This window comes from Marmota monax, unplaced genomic scaffold (genome assembly GCF_021218885.2).
Source record: "Marmota monax isolate L192 unplaced genomic scaffold, Marmota_monax_Labrador192_F-V1.1 WCK01_AAM20220418_F8-fsc00014, whole genome shotgun sequence".
In the NCBI taxonomy this organism is placed as follows: Eukaryota; Metazoa; Chordata; class Mammalia; order Rodentia; family Sciuridae; genus Marmota; species Marmota monax.
Genome location: NW_026695222.1, coordinates 8,206,769 through 8,226,254, shown reverse-complemented (window position 1 = coordinate 8,226,254; position 19,486 = coordinate 8,206,769).

The following is a 19,486-nucleotide window of genomic DNA, read 5'->3' as shown; positions in this document are numbered from 1 at the left end:
ACACTGTCTTTCTCTGATGGAGAACGTGGAGTGCTTCTTTCTCCTCCCAGAGTTCCAGAGCATCCCAGAAAAAAAAAAAAAGAAAAGAAGGCTGGGGAGCAGAGCAAAAAGAGCATTTCTTTAAAGACGCAAACATCGGAACCCCAAACACACCCAGGGGAACTCCTTTGGTGCTACTCACACCTGATTCAGGAGGATACACCTGGGAAAAGACAGAATGTCACTGACATGGATCAGCTCCTGTCACCCCTCACGGACCTGAATATGTTCATCTCCCCACTGACTTCTTTGTTTCCAATCCTTTGCCTCCATCTCTAGGCCCCGCTGCTGCCAACCCATATACATGCAAGTCCCGATTTAAAACCTCAAAATGCTTCCATGGACTTCAAGATGAAGCTAATATTGCACACTGTCCCAGCTTGGGTTTCTGCAGAAGTGTATTCTGGATGCAGGTAGTTTGTTCAGAAGCGATTCCAAGTGGAGAATGAGACAGGGAAGGAGGGGTACTAGTAGATCCAGACTAGCACTGTTCCTGAGCTGGATAAGTGCCTGTGGTGCTAGAGAAATTCTGGAGGTTTTTGAACTGGGGATATGTCAGATGTCTAGAAACTGTCCACCATACCGTGGATGAATTTGCCACAGAGTCAACAATACTCAGGTTCTTAAAGTTTTTGCTCTACCATCCATCATCAAAACTTCTTCAAGGGCTGGAGTTGTGGCTCAGTGGTAGAGCCCTTACCTAGCACGCGTGAGGCACTGGGTTCGAAGCTCAGCACCACATAACAAATAAAATAGATACTGTGTCCACCTACAACTAAAAAACAAATTAAAAAAAAATTCTTCATGATTGCAAAACCCATACCACAGCTCCAGTGATTACATTTGTATCCCAGGTAGGCAGAAAGGTTAAAAAAAAAAAAAAAAAAAAACCTCTTTGCAGGCCAGGGATGTAGCTCAGTGATAAAGCTTAGCAAATGTGAGGCCCTGAGTTCCATCCCCAGCACCTGGGGGTGGGTGCTGAGAGCCATAGCCAAGTAGGAATGAGGCATGGCAATTTCCTTGTCAGCCTACCCAATGTTGCTTAGAGGGAGGACTCTCCATTGTGGAAATGGGCTTGCCTTGGACCCAGGTCATTTGCAGTGACATTGCATGAATGTTTGAGAAAGGTGACCCTGCTCAAGGACCAGGGTGGATCCGGGTTTAGGGAGGATCCTGTTGGATTAGGGTGGGTCCAGGTTTAGGGTGGATCTTGCTGGGAATACGGCATATCCTGCTGCCTCAGGCGCCCGCTCCTTGAGTTCCCGTTGAGATCTCGCGGGATTCAGAGAGAATTGGTGCGTGGAGCCGGGTAGAGGCAGTGTATTTTCCCAGAATGTGCGTGTAGAGTGTCGGTGAGAGTTCGGGAATAAAGAGTTGCTGTTGGAATCTACAAGTTTTTGTGGTGGCTCGGTTATTTTGTGCCCAGCCAGACTGCGGCAGGTGGGCATCTTACAGCTGACAATCTCCTTTTAAGGAACTTTCCCATACAACTTTCACCTACATCCTGTAGGCCAGGACTTAGTCACATGACCATACTTACAAGGGATGGTGGGAAACGTTTTTATATTGGTGGCCATATTCAGCTAAGATTGGGGATTGGTTCTGTTACTAAGGAAATGGGGAGAGTTGACGCAGGACTGGGCCTCCAGGTATGTGTACCACATGGCAGTCCTTTTGGGAGACTATAAACATCCTATTTTCTTCAGCATTCCTGTCAACAGCAAAGATGGTAAGAGGAAGAGACTCACCTGCCCACAGGAATGATGGGGCTTGCAACATTCTCTTCATTCATGGGAGAAGATGCATCTGGGTGAGAGGAAAGATGGGAACCCCTTTACCTGCTCTCCAGGCATCTATGACATTCCCTCCACATATCCTGTTCTCAGAAGGGGAAGCTTCTCTGCTACAGTTTCCAACAGAGTCATTTGTATTTTATTCAGAGACAGGGTCTCACTGAGTTGCTTAGCGCCTCTCAAATACTTATTCCTAGGACAGTGGTAGGTTAGCCCCTTTAACATATTCTTTTTTTTTCTTTTTATTGGTTGTTCAAAACATTACAAAGCTCATGATATATCATCTTTCATACATTTGACTCAATTGGTTTATGAACTCCCATTTTTACCCCATATACAAATTGCAGAATCACATCGGTTACACATTCACATTTTTACATGATGGCATATTAGTGACTGTTGTATTCTGCTACCTTTCCTATCCCCTACTATCCCCCCTCCCCTCCCCTCCCATCTTCCCTCTCTACCTCATCTGCTGTTGTTCAATTCTCTCCCTTGTTCCCCCCTCCACCCCGTTTCCTCTCACAACCTCTTATATGTAATTTTGTGTAACATTGAGGGTCTCCTACCATTTCCATATGCTTTCCCTTCTCTCTCCCTTTCTCTTCCCCTACTCCTCTTTGTTTAATGTTAATCTTTTCCTCATGCTCTTCCTCCCTGTTACCCTTTAACATATTCGGAGGCACTACCACCCCCAGGCACCACATCAGGTGATGTCTTTGTTCCTCTTCTCTCTGGGAGCCTTGAGCTGAGTCCTCTTTTGGGACTCCTTCCTGTGGGGTATCTAATCATGTGCAGAATGGTCACAGGATCCTGGTAGGTGATATGGCCAGCCTGTAAGTGGCTTTGATCCTCTGAGAGAAACTACCTCTTAATTTCACCATAAGATTTGCCTGGATTGGTCTCACCTCTTCAACCCACAAGGGAAATTTTTTTTTTGGGGGGGGGGGGGGGTACTAAAGATTGAACTCAAGGGCACTTGACCACTGAGCCACATCCCCAGCCCTATTTTGTATTTTATTTAGAGACAGGGTCTCACTGAGTTGCTTAGTGCCTCTGTGTTGCAGAGACTGGCTTTGAACTTGTGATCCTCCTGCCTCAGCCTCTGGAGCCTTTGGGGTTACAGGTATGTGCCACCACTCTGTTCCCACAAGGGATCTTAATTGTTAGGAAACCATGTCTTATGTATTTGGGTGCCACCATATTATCTCCCAAAGGTCTGTATGAGGTAGGAGTTTAAGGTAGATCTACTTGTTTACTGCTTGGTTGGTGATGATCTGTCAATTATCTTTGAAGAGGACTGCTGCTGCCTTTTTCTTCCTTCCTTATATGTTAATGTTGCAATTTGCTTCAAGAGGTACCGTCTAATTCCCCTTCCTTTCAATCAGGGCTGGCTCAGTGATTTAGAGTGGAAGGGACATTTTGGATATTCAAGACTCAGTCTTAAGTGTAAGGAAAGAAGTGAATGAAGGAAATAAAGAAGAGAGAAGGGAGGCAGCTCAACAGAGGTTTATTTGGGACAAACCTGTGGAGGGGGCCCAGTGGAGACTGAGACCCATCTTCTGCTTACAGCCTGGGTAGCTGAAGGAACATGAGGGAGTGAGGGAATTTTTTATGGTTTAGGCATTGCCAGAGGGTTGTCACGGAAGGGTCCTTTTGGTCGTCATTTCTATTCTTTGAGGTGGTCACTGTTCCATGTGGAACCATGTGTTTTCAAGATTTTAGTCCCAGATAGCAATTTCCTTTCTTTGTGTGACAATGGGGTACTGTCTAGAGTTTAAGGTCAGGCTGAGTCAGAGTGAGGCAACTCTTATTCTATTATGTGGTATATTTCAAAATGGTGTTGCCTGTGTCAAGTTCCACCTAATATTAAGATGCCTTATGGGTCTCATGTGGCCATCTTGAAATATTCACTGCTGAGATTCTCCCTCTCAGACCTCAACCACCATGCCAAGAGGATGCCCACATCACCTGGGAAGGCTTCTCAGCTCATTGCCTTAGCTAAGTTCTCAGTAGAGTTAGCATCAAGTACCAGCCATGTAAGAAGCTCTCTGAAATTTGGATCCAATCAAGTCTTCAGATGACTGCATCCCTAAACAACATCCGAACACAACCACACAAAAGATCCCAAGTGAAAACTGCTAAGCTGATTTCAGTCAACTCACACAACCATAAGAACAAAACCAATCATTTAGTCACTAAGTGCTAGGGTCATTTGCAATGCAGAAATAGATAACCAGACAAAAAGAAAAGCCCCAAGAAGTTGTCTTGGTCACGCAGGAATCTTGCTTGAGAGAAAGCATAGCTCAGCTCGTCTTCTGGGCCCCTCTCCTGTTTCAGATTGTGCTAAGGACTGTGGCAGATGACATCTGGCACCTTCCACTGCAGTGCTTCCATTCATCCAGATATAAGTGGAAAGCAGTATTTAATTATGGAGTGGGTAAAGATTCAACAAATATTTGCATGAAACAATTTTTGTTCACTCTGTGCAAATAACCTGGTAGGTTTCATTTATTGGTTGGTTCTCTTTCTTTGCTTTGTTTTGTTTTTATTTTTGTTGTTGTTGTTGTTGTTGTTGCTATGGAGCAAATGTGGCAAAAGAAAACAAACAGGCTTCTCAGAAGATGTATGCACTTTTTATTTGTTTTTCTTTGTTTTCCAGGAGCCCCATTTCCAGGTGAATGGCAATGAAGTGGTTGTCAGGAGATACTGGAAAGTCAGATGATCGCATTCTAAATGCCCAGGAAATGATGAAACTTGAGAGTGGGAATATATTTGATCCAGTCATGAGTGAATGCCTCAGCTCAGGAAGTATGCTTTGCTGGCCTATATGTGGCCTAATGCAGGGCAGGGGCAATCAAGAGCACAAAATACACAGGCAGATGCAGAAATGGGTGTGGCTGGGTGCAGCTGGAGAAAAATGGGGACTTGAATGTACATACTGGGAAATCTATATTGATAATTACAGTGATATAAACATGTACATAGCAAGCCAAATATAGACACCAATATGTGCATTTAGAAAAAGAGATATATAGAAAATATAGAGATTGTGTGTATGGTTATTTATTTGCCTATGTGTGGTAAATGCAAGTATTTGTATTATAGGTAGATGTTTTTTTCCTAGTGATACAAAGATGAGACAAAATGTTGAGAAGAACAGTAATTTTTAAAAAATTATTTATAAAACCTTTTTTAGTTATCTTTTCAATAATTATGGTTATGGAAACTGCCAAGCAAACTAGGGATTTTTCCCCCCAGCCTTTTTGTACTGTGGATTAAACCTGGAGCACTTTACCACTGAGCCACATCCCATCCTTCTTATTTTTTAATTTTATTTTTAAAATAACTTTATTGTTTAGTTGTAGATGAACAATATATTTATTTATCTTTATGTGGTGCTGAGGCTCAAACCCAGTGCCTCACACATACTAGGAGAGTGCTCTACCACTGAGCCACAGTCCCAGCCCCCCATCCTTTTTATTTTGAGACAGGATCTTGCTAAGTTGCTGAGTCTGGCCTCAAACTTGTGATCCTCCTGCCTCAACCTCCTGACCGTCTGGGATTATAAGAGTGTACCACTACACCCAGCAATCTGGGATATAATTTTTTGTTGTTGTTTTGTTTTTGAGGTGCTGGAAACTGAACATATATCTGAGAATATTCTTAATGTCAAATTTAAAAATTGATAGGCAGAGCTGGATATGGTAGTGCACAACTGTAGTCCCAGCGGCTCTGGAGGCTGAGGCAAGAGAATCACATGCTCAAAACCAGCCTCAACAATTTAGCAATGCTCTAAGCAACTTAGCAAGGCCCTGTCTCAAAATAAAATAAAAAGGGTTGCAGATGTGCTTAGTAGTTAAGCATCCTTGGGTTCCATCATTGGTACCAAAAATAAAAAATAAATAAATAAATAGTATTGTCTAGCATATGGTGAGGCCCAGGGTTCAATCCCCAGTACTGTAAAAAAAAAAAAAAAAAAAATGAGGGCTAGGTAGAGTGCTTGCCCACATGCACAAGGCCCTGGGTTCAATCCCCAGCACCACCCCCCCACAAAAAAAAAAGATATGCAGAGTAGCCTGTGTACTATGAGTCTGACTATGTTCAAAAAATATGTTCCCATGACAAAAAAAAAGATACAATATGTGAAATATGCATCAAATGTGTTAGAAGAGTGAATTTGGGATGATTAATTTTATTTACAAATTTTTATTGTTTTTGCAATGTTTAAGTAAAAGTTGAATTCCAGCTACTTGGGACGCTGATGCAGGAGAATCATTTGAGCCCAGGAGTTCCAGGTCAGCCTGGGCAACATACAAGACCCTGTCTCTTAAAAAAAAAAAAAAGGTAAAAGTTGGGAAGAAAATAAAGAGAAAATTAAGCACCAAAAATGTAAAAACTGGGTCACCCAAGTAGGGACAGTGGTTTGCCTCAATGCTGTTGTGATTATCACAAGACCCAGGAAATACTAGGTTTGGCCTCTAAGTTCACTAAAACAACATACAGCATTGGGATGGGGAGATGCTGACCTGGAGGTTTTCAAGTCCCTTCTATAGGAAATCAGGCCAGAAATTAAACACCAGAAAGCACTGACTCATCCATGCTCTTCCTTCCTCATTTAAGAACTGACAGTCCCACACTTGGGCTGAACAAAGCCAACCGGCCTTGGCCCTCTACTGGGCTGCACTAGAACCACCTACGTGCCCAGATTGCCCCTTAGAATACTCATCCTCATGTGGCTCTGTGATATTCTCAAAGACAGCTTAACCCAGGTCCAGGAGTCAGGGAAAGGATCATGGACGATCTAGGGGTTACCACAGAAATAGTTGTGAATGGAAACTGAGACTAAGAAATAATTGGAGGAAAAAATAATGAGATATTCAGATTGCAGAGACCCTGGAGGGTCCACCTTAATTATAGGAATAGATGTTTATTGTCTAAGGTTGTTTTTAAAGGACTATGACCATACTCACTTACAGGTACTGCCTTGCGTTTTTTTTTTAATACTTTTATTTATTTATGTTTAATTTGTGGTACCAGGATGGAACCCAGTACCTCACACATGCTCTGCAGGAGTTCTACCACTGAGCCACGGCCACGGCCTGCCACATGTGTTTTTAAGGTCCCTCCTAACCTGCCAAATATGAAAATGTAAAGAGAACATTTCGACCTCAGCACCACTTGGCTGGTCACTAAAATGACTTTCATTGATTTTGTACATCTTCTCTACATTCCCAAACTGTCATACCAACCACCAGAAATAATCTTCCTACAAATTTTAATTTTATTGCTTCCCTGCTCAAAAACCTAAGAATTCCCAAGCGTCTGTTGAATGGTTAGATTTCTTTTCCTAGCCCATCAGCATCTGAAATAAACCAACTCTCCAGCATGTTGACTTCAGTCAAATCAATTTAGTCCGCAGCCGTGCAGAGGCAGCTCTGTGGCTGCTGTTACTTCCTCTCCAGAGTTGACCCTGCTTGGGCCCTCCAACACATTTTTTTTTTTTTGGTAGAAACACACTGAAAAAAAAAAAAAGACCAAATGTATAGCAGATCTCCTTAGATATAGGAAAACTGCCAAGGCTAGGGCAGGAGAAGGTAACATTTTTAAACTGGTTTTCTGTAAACACTCAGCTAGAAGCTGTCAGTATGTGTGAATCAATCTGTATCCTACCTAGGAGAGTGTGATGTACACAAATACATTTACAGTTCTGAAAAATTTCATGTTTAAAACAATTTCTATCTTAAGCTAGTATTATTTTTGGCCTCTGCACATGCAGCTGACCGTATGCAAGTGCAGTCACCATTTACTGTTTTGTCTGATCAGAACCGTGCCGCTATCATTTGGGAAATGCTTACCCACTTTCTAATGGCATAGTGCTTGAGGATTCTGCAGGACCCCATTTCTGCCACAGAAATGTTCTAGGAAAGGACACACAAACCCTGTTGACCTGAAGTTGGTAGGAGAGAGCCTTTGTCCTCATTGGTCACAACACTATAAGAACATAAGCTTAGAGCATCCTGAGGATCTATTTCAGCCTCTTTGCAGAGTCTGATGAAAAATAGGGGCAAAGCAGCATAGTAACTTTAACTGGTTTCCCACAAAATGGACTCAGTCCCCTGGCTGTTATGACCAGGAAACCCAAACAGATCCAGCAGAGATCTAAGGAGGCATGTGCTTGGGTTTCCAGGGGGAAAAAAAGTCATAGTGGTGGTGGAACTCCTTCATGGAAGCCCCCAAAAGAGAAGTCTTTGAAAGAGGAAGGACCTAGCCCATAGCCACTGATACTATTCCCAACTTGCACAGGAAAGGAGAAAACATCTGTAGTCAGCTGAGTCATAATGAGAAGCTGGGCCTGGTGACAACATTTGAGCCCTGGATAGGATTATTCAGGTATAGGAGTCTCCAAATTCTCTTAAACTCTCTGGCTGACTTGAGTGGAATTTTTTTTTTTTTTTTTTTTTTAATTTGCACTCTTCAGAGTTCTGAATGATTCATAGGCCCTTTTTGGAAGTGGCCCTATTTTGAGGTCATTTTAAGGAGTTCTTTAAATATCCTGAATGCTCCATTTATAAGGATGAATCAAAAAGAAACTCTTCCTCTGTGGGTGGGGAGAAGAGGGAATTAATGTTTCCGGAGTATAGGGCTTGTTTTGCAAGATTAAAAAATTTTGAAGATGCTGCACAACAATTTGAATATAGTTAACACTACTGGTCTATACACTAAAAATACTTAAGTTTAATGTTATGTTTTCTTACAATGATTTTTTTAAAAATCAGGTAGAATGTAGATGTATAAAGGTATCTAAATGCATCAAGCGGTAGAGTTAAAATGAGTGCATTTTATGGTTACATAAATTGTGCTGGGTAAAGTTGATTTAAAAAATAAAAGAGCTGGGTGCGGTGGCACATGCCTGTAATCCCAGTGGCTCAGGAGGCTGAGACTGTAGGATTGAGAATTCAAAGCCAGCCTCAGCAATTTAGTGAGACTCTCTCTCAAAATAAAAAATAAAAAGGGCTGGGGATGTTGTTCAGTGCCTAACACCCCTGAGTTCAATCCCCAGTATCATAAATAAATAAATAAATAAATAAATAAATAAATAAATAAAAAGAAAAGAAAAAGAATACTTTCCTTATGGGGCCCAACTTCATGACATCCTCTAATATCATGTTTCAGAACTGCTGTCAGGATTTCAGGCATTGCCCAAGCTCCCTTTACTGGACAGGGAGTGTCCTGGGGCAGATCCTGTACTCTGATTTTTAAACTCCAGAGGATGGTATGAGGCAATGACTGGGGAGACAACCATGAAATACTGTTGGATGGATGGAACTGCTAATGTGTAGATGCCTGACATATTCTCTGACATTCTTTATTTATTTTTAATAAATTTATTTTGTTTGTTTTTTTATGTGGTGCTGAGGATCAAACCCAGTGCCACATGTGTGCTAGGCAAGAGCTCTACCACTGAGCCACAACCCAAGCCCTATTTTTAATTTTTATTTATTTATTTAGGTGCCAGGGATTGAATCCAAGGATGCCTAACCACTGAGTCACATCCCCAGCCCTTTTTATTTTGAGATAGGGTCTCACTAGCTTGCTTATGGTCTAAGTTGCTGAGGTAGGCTTTGAATCTGTGATCCTCCTGCCTCAGCTTCCCACACCACTGGGATTATAGGTGTGAGCCACTATGCCTCATGCCTGGCTGACTGACGTTCTTTAAATTCATTTATTCATTCTCTCAACAAACATTTACTTATCAGCTGGTGTCTGACAGGCACACACAGTGACCAAACAGGCACAAATCTGTGCCCTTTGTGGATTACAATCTAGTGGGGAGAATATACAGAAATAATATAAATGAGGAAGATATGATAGATGTTGGTAGGAACTAGGGAGGAAAAAAATCAGAATCAGGTTAAAGAGATTGGGGGCGATAATATTTGAGCAATGACATTATGAGGGGACCACAGACATCAACCTCACTGTGCTGGGGAAGGAAAATCTGGGCTGATTAGTAAGGAAATTACTAATCTTTTGACACAGATGAAAATAAAAGATGCCAACATATTAATTGGTCACAGTCAGGGCCAGTATCAGTACTGTGTGACCTACATAATGACCTACACTTTGGAGGTTTAATGTTCTGTCGCCATCTTGAAATTTTACCCAATCTTTTAGAAAGAGACCTATTTTTAATTTTTATTTATTTATTGTTTTATTTACTTATTTATTTATTTATATAAGTAAATGTTTGTTGAGAGAATGAATAAATGAATTTAAAGAACGTCAGTCAGCCAGGCATGAGACATTGGTGGCACACACCTATAATCCCAGTGGTGTGGGAGGCTGAGGCAGGAGGATCACAGGTTCAAAGCCTGGTTCTTACCATTTCTTCCTATGGAAGTACATTTTTTCATCAGTTATTCCAACACCACCTATTGAACAATCCACCATTTTTCCTGGTGATTTTTTTTCCCTAGTGATTTCAATTGCCCAATTATAATATGCTAAATTATTATTGATATTTGGGCTTCCTATTGGATACTCTTTCTGTTCCACTGAATCACTGTTTTGTCTTTTGTGACTTCATAATGCCATTTACTGTCAGAGTAAGTAAGTATACCTTAAGACTCTCCTTTGAGTGGCTGGGGATGTGGCTCAAGCGGTAGCATGCTAGCCTGGCATACATGCCGCCCAGGTTCGATCCTCAGCACCACATACAAACAAAGATGGTCCGCCAAAAACTAAAGAATAAATATTAAAAATTCTCTCTCTCTCTCTTTAAAAAAAAAAAAGAATCTCCTTTGAAATCTTTTCTGGCAATTATATTCTTGATCTCTAGGTAGATTCCAGATTCACTTTGTTAAGTCCCTCCTACTCCTCCTATGTGAATTGCATTAAGTGGAATTGAATTTTAGATGAATTTATATCTCTTTTTTTTTTTTAATTATTTTTTAGTTGTAGTTGGACACAATATATTTATTTTATTTATTTACTTTTATGTGGTGCTGAGGATCGAACCCAGGGCCTCACCCATGCTAGGGGAGCGCTCTACCTCTGAGCCACAACCCCAGCGCCGAATTTATATTTCTTTACAATAGAGGCTTACTAGTTCAATAAAATATTTCTTTACATACAAGGTTTAAGATTTTAATCAAATATATTCAGTAACTTCCTAGTAATTTAATCCCTAAGTACTTTGTTTTATAGCTATTGTGAATGAGATTTTATTAAACATTAAGATAAATACATGTTAACTAAATGTTATTTCTACTATAGTAGAAACACTCAATTTTGATGTTCTTTGTAATGATGCATCCCACTAAATTCTCTTTTTGGTTTTAACTGCTTTTAAAAAACATCTTTTTGGAGTTGGGTATGGTGGTACATACCTGTAATCCCTGCTACTCAGGATTCTGAGGTAGGAGAACCACAAGTTGGAGAACAGTCTGGGCAATTTAGTATGACCCTGTCTCAAAATAAAAAGTAAAAACAGCTGCAGATGTAGTTCAGTAGTAGAAGGCCCCTGATTCAATCCTTAGTATCATGAAAAAAGAAAATGGAAAATTAAAAAAAAAGAAAATGAAAAATTGGCTAAAAAAATAGAGACCAATAATAATTTGTAAATAGATTGCACCCTGAAATAAATAAGAATTTATTTTGTGGTACTATTAAACCCAAGAGCATTCTAGCACTGTTAGATCCCCAGCCTTTTAATTTTTTATTTTGAGACAGGGTCTGCTAAATTGCTGATGCTGACCTCAAATTTATGATCCTTCTGCCTCCTCCTCCTGAGTAGCTGGGATTACAGGCACAAACCACTGAGTGCATGACTTAGTCAATTTTGTACTTCTCATTTCTGTATTAACAGTGAAACTTGCCATGTTAGCTGATAAGCTTTTCATTTCCACTATTTTCTAGTACTTCATGACTCCTCTCCAGCCTGGCAGCAGCTAGGGTGCTCTGTGTCTACTGGCTTAGGAACAGGATGACACAGCAGAATGGAGGAAAAGGAGTCAAGTTCCAAAGTCTTTAGCAGATTTGGTACAGTAGATGAGGAGGTGACCGAGTCCATATACCAATTTACTCTGTGGACCACTGCTAATCCCTGAAGTGTTTGTTAATTATCAAAAATAAACACTTAGATGCTTTTCTAGATGATGCACAATATCCAAGGTCATGATTGGCAAACTCATGTCACCAAACAGTATATAGGCTAAAAATATTAATCCATGACAATTAGAAGCAAACAGAACTGGTCCATCACTGCAGATTGCTTGATAAATGCTACTTTAGTCTAACTAGAAATCTCAGAGAGAAACAAGCGGGCTTAAAATTGCAATGTGAGTCAGGCAAGGTTCTGCACACCTATAATCCCAGCTATTTGGGAGGCTGAGGCAGGAGGATCCCAAATTCTAGGCCAGCCTGGGCAATTTAGCAGATACCCTGCTCAATAAGAGCTAAGCATATAGAAAAATCAGGGGCAGGATGTTCCTGGGTTCAATTTGCAGTATCCCCACGCCCCAAGAAAAAAAAATCAAACCAAAATAACAAGAAACCTGCACGGTGTCCCTGCATCTTGTTCCTATGCCCTGGAAGCCCAAGCACTGCCATGAATAGGGGTTGGGAGGGGAGAGTTCAAGCAGGAGGATAAGACATATCCTTGACAGGCTGGGAAACTGGAATCTAAAAAAACCCATACCCTTATTCTAAGTATAATCTGGGAAGCAGCAAGATCCTACCAATTCTTTGGAAAATAAAAAGGGTATGGCATAGCTAGGCAGCCCCCACAGCATGGGGCTGGGAACAGCAGAATGATTTAACATGTGTCCATAAGGAGCCCAAAGGCAGTGAACATCCTTGAACAATTCCACCAAGTAAGCACAAAGAACACTTAATGCTCTCACATGTCCAAATGGACTGAGACATAGACCTGCAGAAAATTCACAGCTGAGAATAAGCAACAACATTACAGGCTGCTATAGTGCAGCTACCTGTATGCACCAACACCTGAGGTCTAGATGAGACAAATTAGCAAATGCCAGTGTGGGCACTTAAGGGTCAGATGTTTTCCCTCTGTAGAGTCCTTGATGCTATGTGACACCATTGTCACCAAATGAGATTGTAAAGCTGTCAGGAAGAGAAACACTCCCATAATGACCAAGAGTAAATTTCCATTACCTGGGAAAATGGTGTCTCATGATTCAAATTCAATGGAATTTTTTAAAAAGTATTCACCATTTCTTTCAAACTTGAGTCTGGGATGAGATTCATACCTACTCTGGGTTTCTTTATCCAGAATGATAGATGTATGTCTGAACTTTTACTTTCTTCTGATTTTAATGGGAATGTATATGGCATTTTATTGTTATGATATTTGCTATTAATTCCTCCTATTCTCAATGATGTTAAGGCCTATCAATTTTAAGTTGCCTAGGGCTTTACTTTTTTTAATTGATTTTATTTTTTAAGTACATGACAGTGGAATGCATTACAATTCTTATTACACATATAGAGCAATTTTTCACGTTTGTGTATAAAGTATGTTCACACCAATTCATCTTTTTTCTTATTTATTTTGCATCACGATTCTTAAAACACCATTATATAATAATTTATTATATCTCTGATTATATATAAGGTATGTTGACACCAAATTCACATCTTCATACATGTATTTTGTATAATGATGAGGGTCTCCTTTCACCATCCATGTATTCCCCTTCTCCCTCCCTTTCTCTCCCACCAATTCATATCTTCATACATGTACTTTGGATAATGATGTCCATCACATTCCATCATCATTGCTAACCCCCTGCCTAGGGCTTTATTTTTAATAAAGTAATATTAGACACTGAATTTCATCTAGATGGTCTTATGATTTTTCTGTCACCTATTGGGTAATGAAGTACATAGCAGATTTTCTTTTTACCATAACATCAGGGATTTATTTATAGATTCTAAATTCTGTTCCTTTGATCTATATGATATTCTTATGCCAGTACCACAATGTCTTGATTATTGTTCCTTTGTGAAAGCTTTGAAATCTGGACATGTGAGTCAACTTTGTTCTTCTTAAGATTGTTTTGGCATTGGTGGTCTCTTGCATTTCCATATTTGATTTAAGGTTGGTTTATCAGTTTCCAAAGATACAATAGCAAATGGTGGCACTAAGACTCAGTTCTTTTTATTTCCAATCTATATACTCTGTCTCGTATGTGTAGAAATTTTCTTCTGATTAAACAGGATTATTTCAACACAGCTGTTGCTTTCTCTAGATCTACCCTCAGTTTCAGAGGTTCAGTCCATAGTCAGCTTAGCTCTGGGTCCAAGATGAGGTTTTATGGCAGAAGGTGTAGCTGAGGAAAGCAGCTCAAGACATGGAAACCAGGAAGCCCAGAAACAGATTTTCTTAATATACCTTTAATTTTGCCTATTTATTTTAATTCACAGCTAAGTTTTATTGTCTTATTATTTACAATCTTAAAAATCAAAATATATAGGTGTTTGGTGGGTATGTTTTTTGCACACTTATTTGGATAAGCTTTGATATGGGGATTATGCTAGGCTTATAAAATGAATGATAATGCCACTAATTTTTTTTTGACACTTCAGATTTTAGAATGTAAGACTACCTACAAGGTTTCTTAAAGGTGTCAGATTTTAGAATGTAAGACTACCTACAAGGTTTCTTAAAGGTGTATTAGAAATTTTCCACAATATTTTCCAATTGGGACTGAAAATTTGGGGGCAGTAAAATTTTCAGTGTCCCATTTCCTACCCACCAGAGTTGATCTATCTGAATAGTTGATCTTTTCAGATTTTCCATTTCTTTCTGAGTCAGTTTTATTATTTTATTTTTTGAAAAAATACATTTTCTCCTTCTGTACTGGGGATTGAACCCAGGGGTGCACTACCCCTGAGCTACATCCCCAGCACTTGCTTTATGTTTTGAGACAGGGCCTCACTGAATTGCCAAGACTGTCCTGGAACTTGCAATACTCCTGCCTTAGACCCCCAAGTCACTGGGATTACCCTGTACATAGCCAAAAAAGTTTTTAAAAATATAAACTACAAATTGCTAAAATTGACTCATCAGAGGAGTCAGATATGGTTGTGCATGCCTATAATCCCAGAAACTCAGGAGGCTGAGCAGGAGGATTGCAAATTCGAAGCCAGCCTTGATAACTTAGAGAAATTCTCAACAAATTAGCAAGACCCTGTCTCAAAATTAAGCAAATAAAAAAGGACTGGAGATATATCTCAGTGGTAAAAGCACCCCTGAGTTCAATCCTCAGTACCAACAAACAAATGGTAGAACACTTACCCTGAGTGTGTGTGAGGCCCTGGATCCAATGCCCAGAACAACAACAACAATAAAAAAATAATTAATTTCAATTTGTAAACACTATCACATGAAGTTATTTTTTAAAAACATTTTTAGTTGTGGATGGACACAATACCTTATTATTTTTTTTAATATGGTGCTGAGGATTGAACCCAGTGCCTCACACATGCTAGGCAAGCACTCTACCACTGAGCCACAACCTCAGCTTAACACATAAAGTTATTCTTGATAGTCTATTATCAGAGCACCTCTCCCTGAATACTGGAAGTATTCTTTAAGACCAGATTGCCCCCTCCAATGTCCTAATGTCCCACAAATAGCCATCTTCTTTTTGTGCAAGTTTCCCCAGTTATTGGTAGCAACTCTTCTCCAATTATCTTGCTCCACTTCCTTTTGTGCTCCTCCAGTCTTTTCAGGAGCTGCTTCTAATCTTTACCCAAAGGAGCCTGTTTTTGTACGGTGTCAGGAGTCGAGACAGGGGTTTCCTGTTCTAATCTTATAGTGTTAGAGAAGAAGAAATGTGATACTTTTTCTGATCTCATTTATTAGATTTAAAGGATGAGCTGAGAGTGAAGAGAAGGGCAGGACCTCCAACTGGGGAAGAGGTCTAGAAGCCAGACTCTTGCCCATGACACAAAGGGCTCTCCAAGATCACACCTGCCTGTATCCTCTCCCAAGATTCCTCCTGTGATAACCTCCCAGCCATAAGGAAGTCAGGCAGTTCTCAGGGCACATTAACTATGTCACCTTTCACTAAGCTGCCAATGCTATTCTAGCTGCCCAGGACACCCAAGTTAGATTTCTTGACTTGGACAGTACCTCTTAAGTTTCATGTTTTTTTGTTTGTTTTTAATATTAGGAATTGAACCCAGGGGTGCTCTACCACAGGGCTATATCCCTGGCCCCTTTTATTGGTTCTTTTTAGTTATACATGATAGTGGAATCCATTTTGATATAATTATACAAGCATGGAATATATCTTATTCTAATTAAGACCTCATTCTTATGAATAAACATAATGGTGGGATTCACTCTGATGTATTCATATATGCACATAGGAAAATAATGTCAGATTCATTCCACTGTCTTTCCTTTTCCTATACCCCTTCCCTTTCCTTGATTCCCCTTTGTCTGATCCAGTGAACTTCTCTCCCCCTCCTTTATTGTGGTTTAGCTTCCACATATCAGCAAAAACATTCAATCTTTAGCTTGGGGGACTGACTTATTTCACTTAGTATGAGAGTCTTTAGAGCCATCCATTTGCCAGCAAATGTCATAAAACCATTCTTCTTAATGGCTGAATAATAATCCACTGTGTATATATACTACATTTTCTTTATCCATTCATCTGTTGAAGGGCACCTAAGTTGGCTCCATAGCCTAGCTATTGTGAATTGAGCTGCTACAAACCCATGGCCCTTTTTTATCTTTTGAGACAAGGTCTTGCTAAGTTGCCCAGGCTGGCCTCAAACTTGTGATCTTCTTGCTTCAGTCTCCTGACTAACTGAGATTATAGGCATGCACCACTCTGCCCAGCTAAGAGAAAAAAAAAATTTAAAAAAAGCCACACAATTTCTATTTGTCAGTTATACCCCAATAAAGTCAAAGAAAGACAGAAATGAAGGAAGGGAGGAAGGGAGGGAGGGAGGGAGGGAGGGAGGGAACATGTTTGCCCTTGTAAACTCATATTCTAACTGGAGTAAAGATGGAAAAGGAAGTAAGTAAATTAAGTAGCATGTTACAAAGTGACATACTATTAATGGATAAGGAGGAGATGAGCAAAAGGAAGACAGTGCTGGTGCTAGGGATGGATGTGATGGATGTGAGGGAAAGTTGCAATATAAAAGAGGTCAGGGCAGGCTTTAACTGAGAATAAGCAATTTGAACAAAATCTTAAAGGAGGGAAGAATTCTTGAGAGAAGGAACAACTAAAGCTGAAGTCCTAGGATGGGAGTAGGTCAGAAGTTAGGGATCACAGACGAGGATGGCTAGAACAGAGTGTTGAGGAGGCAGCACAGCAGATAATGCCAGAGAAGTGAGGGTGGAGAGAGCACAGTGGGCCCTGTCTACCACTGTGGGATGTAGGCTTATCCTCTGAGTTCAGTGTGGAGTCACCGCAAAACTTTTAGAGAAGAATGACATGACATATTTTAAGGGATCACTCTGACTGCTGTGCTGATAAGTGAATATTTTATGTTGATAAGAGAACATACTAAGATAATAAAAGATGTTAAGGTTACAAAGTAAAAACTGATTGGTATAAAATGTAAGAGAGTCCTTGGACATTAGAAGAGTTGGAAGGAACAACAGAAAAATCTCTCACAAACGACAAAAATATGGGAAAAAAGACCAAAATATAGAAAACAGGAGATAAAATGACCAACATCTCTTAAAAAATTCCAAAAACAGGAAACAGAGACATGTGAAAGAATGAAATTATCAAAGAAATTAATTTCAAAAAATTCCTTAAAAGAAAACGACATGAGTTTCCAGCCCGAAATGGACAATAGCATGATGTACAATGGGTGCCAGATAATAACAGGTCAATAAGACTCGTTTGTGAAATTTTAGAACACCGAAGACACAATACAAGCTAAATAACAAAGGAAGAGCCAAAATTCAGAGTGGCTGATATCTCCACAGAAGTCACACAAGAAGCTGGAAGGCAATGCAAGCACATTCTCACCTCAGGTAAAGGACAGGGCAGCAGGTTTCCTCATGGACAATTCTTTAAGAGGAAATGGGGGCTGGGGCTGGGGCTGTAGCTCAGTGGCAGAGCGCTTACCTTGCACATGTGAGGTACTGGGTTCGATCCTCAGCACCACATTAAAATAAACAAAATGAAGATATCATGTCCATGTAAAACTAAAAAAAAAAAAATTAAAAAAAAAAGAGGAAATGGATGGAATACTAGGAGATGTGTACAGATGGGAGTCAGTCTGGGCTTCTAACAGAAAAATCATGTGAACTAACAAGACTTATAACTCCATGGAAAATTAATTTGTGCCAGAAGAGGAAAGTAAGTCATCACATACAGCCTGGCTCAGTTTGAATAGGGTGCATACATTCTTAGAAATGTCAGAATAGATATTAATTCAACCCAATGACACATGATATGGACAAAACAGAGGGACTGGAAGCATCTATAATGGAGGATGATCACGGAACACCTAAATCTCCATCTTCCACCAGATAAAGTCAATTGATAAGGCCTAACAGAAAAATCATGAAGTTGCAATATAAATATTTCATGTGGAGAGATCAAAGTCAATACTAACAAATTTAGCTGGAGGAGCTGAGAGGGAAGAGGGACTGAATGTGATAACTGATTTTCAGGATAAGCCTCATGGAACTTTAAAAAAAATGAACATTGATAATTTTGGGAAAAACAAAGCATTTAAAAGGAAAACTACCATAGCTCCTCATTCCTTAGCAGGTCACAACCTAGTCCTCTGTCAGTTAGCCAAACTCAAGTCCCCAACTCTTCCCATGCCAGCCTAGCCTATAGGCTTCAGATCACAGTGCCCATTACCAGCTTTGGGCTAGCCTAAGTCCATTTAGTCTAGTTCAAGTAAGACCTTTGCAGATCTTTTCAGACCCTGCTGAACCTCATTTCCTCTCCAATCCACTTATCAGAGAATCCATTTTCAAAATTAATCTTTTGTTAAAGCTAATATTGGGGGCTAGAGATATAACTCAGTAGTAGGGCACTTGCCTTGCATGAGCAAGGCCCTAGGTTTGATCCTTGGTACAGATTTTTTAAAATATATTTGTCCATCTAGTTCAAAAATGGATCTCATTTTCCTGAAGTATGCTGCAAACTCCTGGAGGATGGCATAGTGGACAATTCCTTTTTGATGCCTACAAAGTGTGATTTGTCTATAACAGGCACTCAAAAAATACTTCATGGATAAACTTAAAGGAAGGATTCAAGGTGAATTAATACGCAACTTTAAATCAAAGTTTAGAGATAAAACCAAGGTTAGATTAAAGCTGTGACTGATAATAGTTAAGACGTGAGGGATCTAATTGTGTCAAGGCAGAGCTACTTTCAAAGTTCTGTGATCTACTTTTTTTAGTTAATGTTTAAGTTGAATTGTTTTAATAAAGAGATATTTTGTTCTCATAGTACTCCAGTTCCAAGTTTCAGTGACCTGGGGCTTGATATGTAAATGTAGGTCCACTCTGCTAACATCTGATATGACTTTATAGACTTTGTGCCTCCCTCATTTGTTTTTCTAGATTGCAAAATCCTAATTTCTGCACAGAGACAAGTTATCTTCTTTTACTGTGAAATTGATAAGAC